The sequence below is a fragment of the Chionomys nivalis genome, chromosome 1 (assembly GCF_950005125.1).
Source record: "Chionomys nivalis chromosome 1, mChiNiv1.1, whole genome shotgun sequence".
In the NCBI taxonomy this organism is placed as follows: Eukaryota; Metazoa; Chordata; class Mammalia; order Rodentia; family Cricetidae; genus Chionomys; species Chionomys nivalis.
This window is the reverse complement of record NC_080086.1, coordinates 174,001,324-174,007,134: the sequence shown is the minus strand read 5'-3', so window position 1 is coordinate 174,007,134 and position 5,811 is coordinate 174,001,324. Positions and strand designations below refer to the sequence as shown.

The 5,811-nt window shown below is 43.9% G+C and overlaps 1 pseudogene; it reads left to right on the top strand.

Moving 5' to 3' along the window:
- Positions 1-4,657: 4,657 nt before the first annotated feature.
- LOC130862442 (elongator complex protein 5-like) lies at positions 4,658-5,516 on the top strand (annotated as a pseudogene).
- Positions 5,517-5,811: the final 295 nt, after the last annotated feature.

Below are 5,811 nucleotides of genomic sequence, written 5' to 3'. Positions count from 1 at the left end.
GAGCATTGCCTGCTCTTCCAAAGGTCCTGAGTTCAATTCCCAGCAACCACATGGTGGCTCACAACCATCTGTAAAGAGGTCTGGTGCCCTCTTCTGGCCTGCAGATATGCACACAGACAGAATATTGTATACATAATAAATAAATATTAAAAAAAAAAGAATTAACTCATAAAATAGAGCCCTCCTAGATACAAAGGACAAACAGACTGAGAAAGAAACCAGGGAAATAACACCGTTGTGTGATATTCTGTTTGTGTTCTGACTAATAAAGCTTGCCTGGAGATCAGAAGCTAGCCAGGCGGTGGTGGTGCACACCTTTAATTCCAGCACTTGGGAGGCAGAGACAGGGCACTTTTCAGATGAGGAATGAGAGAGGAAGGAAGCAACTGGTGGCTGCTCCCGGTTCTTTGATCTTCCAGGTTTTTACCCCAATATCTGGCTCCCTGGTTTTCACTAAGACTATTTAGACTAGTCAGGCAGTGGTGGCACATGCCTTTAATCCCAGCACTCAAAAGGCAGAGGCATGAGGATCTCTATGAGTTCAAGGCCAACCTGGTCTACAGAGTGATTTCCAAGACAAGTTCCAAAAACCTACACAGAGAAACCCTATCTCGAAACTCCCACTCCCCTAAAAGTAGATTATTTAGACGAATGCTTCAAAACACACTTCACCATAGCTTCAAATAACATAAAACATTTTGGGGTAACTCTAATAAAGCAAGTGAAAGATTTACATAATAAAGACTTAAATACATCAAAGAAGTTATCAGAAGGTGGAAAGATTTCTCATGCTCATGGATTGGTAGAACAGTAAAAATGGCCATCCTGCTGGGTGATAGTGGCACACGCCTTTAATCCCAGCACTTGGGGGACAAAGGTGTGCAGATCTCTGTGAGCTCAAGGCCAGCCTGGTCTACAGAGTGAGTTCCAGGACAGGCTCCAAAGCTACAGAGAAACCCTGTCTCAAAAAAGAAACAAAGAAAAAAAAGGCTGTCCTACCAAAAGTAATCTGTAGATTCAATGTAGTCCCCATCACAATTCTAATACAATTCTATACTGATCTTGAAAGGACAATATTCAGCCTCATATAGAAACATAAAAACACAGGATAGCTAAAAAAACAACCCTGAATAATAAAGTAATTGGAGGAGGTATCACTGATTTGTACTACAGAGCTATAGTAATAAAAATAGTGTGGTATTGACATAAAAACAGACATGTAGATCAATGGGATTGAATTGAAAACCAAGATATAAATTCACATGCTTATGGACACCTGATTTTTGATAAAGAAGAAATACAAAGTGGAAAAAAGATAGCATGTTCAACAAATGTTTTTGGTCAATCTGGATGGCTACATGTAGAAGAATCTAAGGAGATCCATACTTATCACCCTGAATAAAACTCAACTCCAAATGGATCCAAGACCTAACAATAAAACCATATACACTGAACCTGATCAAAGAGAAAGTGGAGAATAGCCTTGAACTCATTGGCACAGGAAAAGGCTTTCTGAACAGGACACCATTAGCACAGGCACTAAGATCAACAATTAAAAATGAGACCTCATGGCCGGGCGGTGGTGGCGCACGCCTTTAATTCCAGCACTTGGGAGGCAGAGGCAGGCAGATCTCTGTGAGTTCGAGACCAGCCTGGTCTATAAGAGCTAGTTCCAGGACAGGCTCCAAAACCACAGAGAAACTCTGTCTCGAAAAACCAAAAAAAAAAAACAAAAACAAACAAACAAACAAACAAAAAACAAAAATGAGACCTCATTAATATTATGTCCTTCTGGGGTCTTTGATGGAGTTGAAGACTAGATAGTTATAATTATAGTTTTCCTTAGTTGTGATAAAAGATAAGTTATATATAAAACTTTAGACTCACAAAGATAGGATAGATGATAGAGCATTCTCCTTAATTTGTCAAATGTAGATGAACTAAATAATTTAACTATAATTCTTGCTTGAAAACTGTTTTGTATATACAATTTTACTATGTTAAAGTTAAAACCTTCCGCTGGGAGGTGGTGGCGCACGCCTTTAATCTCAGCACTCGGGAGGCAGAGGCAGGCGGATCTCTGTGAGTTCGAGGCCAGCCTGGTCTACAAAGGGAGTTCCAGGACAGGCTCCAAAGCTACAGAGAAACCCTGTCTCGAAAAACCAAAAAAAAAAAAAAAAAAGTTAAAACCTTCCTTTTTAGTTAGATAGAAAAGGGGAGATGATGTGGGATGCTCTTCTGTATGTGTGTTGCTTTTATTAGTTGATGAAAAAAGCTGTTTCAGCCAATGGCTTAGAGGAGTAAATCCAGGTGGGAAAATCCAGAGATATAGATAGAGAGAGAGTGGGCAGAGTCAAGGAAACACCATGTTGCTGCCAAAGGAGAAAGATGCCAGAATGTTACTGGTAAGCCACACCCTTGTGGCAATACATAGATTAAGAGAAATGGGTCAATTTAAGTTGTAAGAGCTATCTAGAAATACGCCTGAGCCCTTGGCCAAACAGTGTTTTGTTGTTGTTGTTTGTTTGTTTGTTTTTTGTTTTTCGAGACAGGGTTTCTCTGTGACTTTTGAGCCTGTCCTGGAACTAGCTCTGTAGACCAGGCTGGTCTCAAACTCACAGAGATCCAAACGGTGTTGTAACTTTAAAAAAAAAAAATGAGACCTCATGAAATTAAGTAGCTGTGCATGGCAAGGACACCATTACCTGAACAAAGCAGCGGCTTTCAGAATGGGAAAAGATTTTTATCAACTACATCCATTAGAGAATTAATATCCAATATATAAAGAACTCAATAAACTAGATATTAAGAAAACAAATAAAGCCGGGCGGTGGTGGTGCACGCCTTTAATCCCAGCACTTGGGAGGCAGGACAGGCTCCAAAACCACAGAGAAACCCTGTCTCGAAAAACCAAAAAAAAAGAAAAGAAAAGAAAACAAATAACCCAATTTAATAAATGCCTGGTGAGCCTGGCCTTGACTCTTATTAGTATCAGTCTATTGTGAAATAGAGTTTTTGTTTAACTAAGCAACAATGTGTTACATTTGTTTTATGTCGCAGAATTGTTTAACTATGTAAAGATGTGTTTCATTTGTTTTACCTTGCCTGCCTAAAGCACCTGATTGGTCTAATAAAAAGCTGACCAGACATTAGCTAGGCAGTAGAGGGATAGGTGGGACTGGCAGGGAGAAAGATTAGGTAAGAGGAGGAATCTAGGCTCAAAAAGAGATCAAGAAAGAGAGAGAGAGAGAAAGAGAGAGAGAAGTGTGCCTGGGACAAGTCAGCCAGACATGGAGAAAGCAGGAAAGTAGGACATACAGAATGAAAGAAAGGTTAAAAAAAAAAACCCTGAAGCAAAACATTGGATGAAGAGAAACAGGTTAATATAAGTTATAAGAGCTAGTGGGACAAGGCTAAAGTAAGGTCGAGCATTCATGACTCTTAATATGTCTCTGTGTCATGATTTGGGGGCTGGCAGTCCAAGAAAACCTGCTCATCTACCTTTCCTTGACCAGGAGTTACAGGGTCCTTCTCTCTCTGCCCTACACCCATGTCCCCACCAAGGGGGAATAGCCACTTCTTCCTGGCCTCTTCCACTCAGGGAATGGTTTTCTTGATGCGTGCACGCACACACACGCGCCCGCGCACATACACACACACACCCTTAATGGTTTCCCTAAATTTGTACGCACTTCTAACAACACTAAGAAGGAGGCATGGCCCAACCACAAAAGGAAAGGACAGTGTACTGGATGTTGACCTCCACAGGAGAAGACGCTAGACAACACCTTCACGTTCTGGTAGTTTTTGGTAGCTTCCCTTAGAGGCTGCCTGTGTGGTGGTCAGCGGGTAGTGGGTATAGTCCTGCGGGAGTCCTGGGAGCGCAGCGCTCACTGCAGGAAGGCCTTATGGGCCAAACTTACTGTGGACCAGACCTTGGACATCCAGACGGAATATAGTAGGGGCAGTGGGGTGCTCTGCTCATCCTGCTTCAGAACACTTGCTCCTGTCTCCTCTCAAGAGCGTATCAGAGATGGCTCAGCAGGTAAGATAGCATACCACTCTTGCAGAGGATGGAGTTCAGCTCTGAGCACCCATGGCGGGCTCACAGCCCCCCTGGAACTCCAGTTTCAGAGAAGTACCTCCTTGGGAATGCAGTTACAGCACAAATTCACACTCAGACACACATACACACATAATTATGAAAGAAAAATATCTGGGTGTGGTGGTGCACACCTTTAGTAGTGCCTTAGTCTCAGCACTCAGGAAGCAGAGGCAGGCAGATCTCTGTGAGTTCGAGACCACCCTGGTCACATAGTGAGTCCCAATACATAAAGAGATCTTGTTACAAAAATAAATAAATATGTGGGACTGGAGAGATGGCAAGCATTTAAGAACATTAGTTGTTCTTTCAGAGGTCCCAGCTTCAATTCCCAGCACTCACATAACAGCTCAGACTGTCCGTATCTACAGTTTCAGGGTATCTGGCATCCTCACACAGACAAAACACCAATGCACATAAAATTAAATTAATTTAAAAATAAATAAGTAGGACGCGCGGGGAGCCTCGGGCCTGGCTGAAGGGGTGGAAGTCTTGAGGACCCTCCGGGGATCCCTGGCTCGGGGCGGAAGTCGTGGTGGATTATGAAATCGGAGACCTCAGGGCTCTGTGGGATTCACACCTGCTTGGCTCTCTACAGATTCCATGGAGTGGGAGGGGCGTAGTCTCCTAAAGGCGCTTCTCAAGAAATCTGCACTTCGTGGGGAGCAGATCCACGTTCTGGGCTGTGAAGCGAGTAAGAGTTTCGCGAAGGTTTTGGCTCTGACGTCAACAGCCGGCTGGTTTCCCATGACCTCTTTAAAGACCCTCTTAACTGGTCAAAAACTGGCGAAGCTGTCCCCGAAGGACCCCTAGGAATCTTAAGAGCCTTGTGCAGGACAGGTCCCGGCCCTGTCACCATTGCTCTTGACTCTCTCAGCTGGCTGTTGCTTCACCTTCCCTGTGTCACACTCTGTCAGACTCTGCATGCTCTGAGCCAGCCAAGTGTCTCCCCAGGTGCTGACCCCCTAGTAGAGCAGGTACGAGTCCTGGGCCTACTACATGAAGATCTGCATGGTCCTGGCCCCATAGGAGCGCTGAGCACCCTTGCTCACACAGAGGTGACTCTGAGTGGTAAAACGGACCAGACTTCAGCCTCCATCCTCTGTCGAAGGCCCCAACAACGTGCGACTTTACCAGACTTGGTGGTTCTCCATCCTTCCTGACTTCAGCCTGGGTCTCCATGAGAGGCTTCCCCTCCATTCCAAGCTACCCTCCAGTCACACAACTCAGGTGGATCCCACGACTCATTTGACCTTTAACCTTCACTTATCCGAAAAAGAAAGAGAAGCCAGAGACAGCCTCACTCTGCCTTTCCAGTTCAGCTCTGAAAAACAAGCACTGCTGCGTTCTGGCTCACATCTTCTATGAGCCAGACACTTTCGATGATGTGGACCAAGAAGACCCATTTGACTAGACAGGAGAGGACTGTGGCTCAGAACCATCCTGTTGTGTGCAGAGACTGGTCCCTGCCCTCCCTCTGTTGATTGTCTGTGGAGGTCCTGTCCTGTGAACCAAGGAGTAGCGTCTAATTGGGACAGAAAGTGTAGTGAGAGTGTCTATAGCACGAGAACAAGAAACCTCCCTCTTCCCATGCCTGTTTCTAATAAACCATATATATATATACATATATAATAAATAATATGAAATCTTCAAAATAAAAATAAGCGTATATGCTTTTCCCTTTTTACATACACTTATATGTGCTCTTC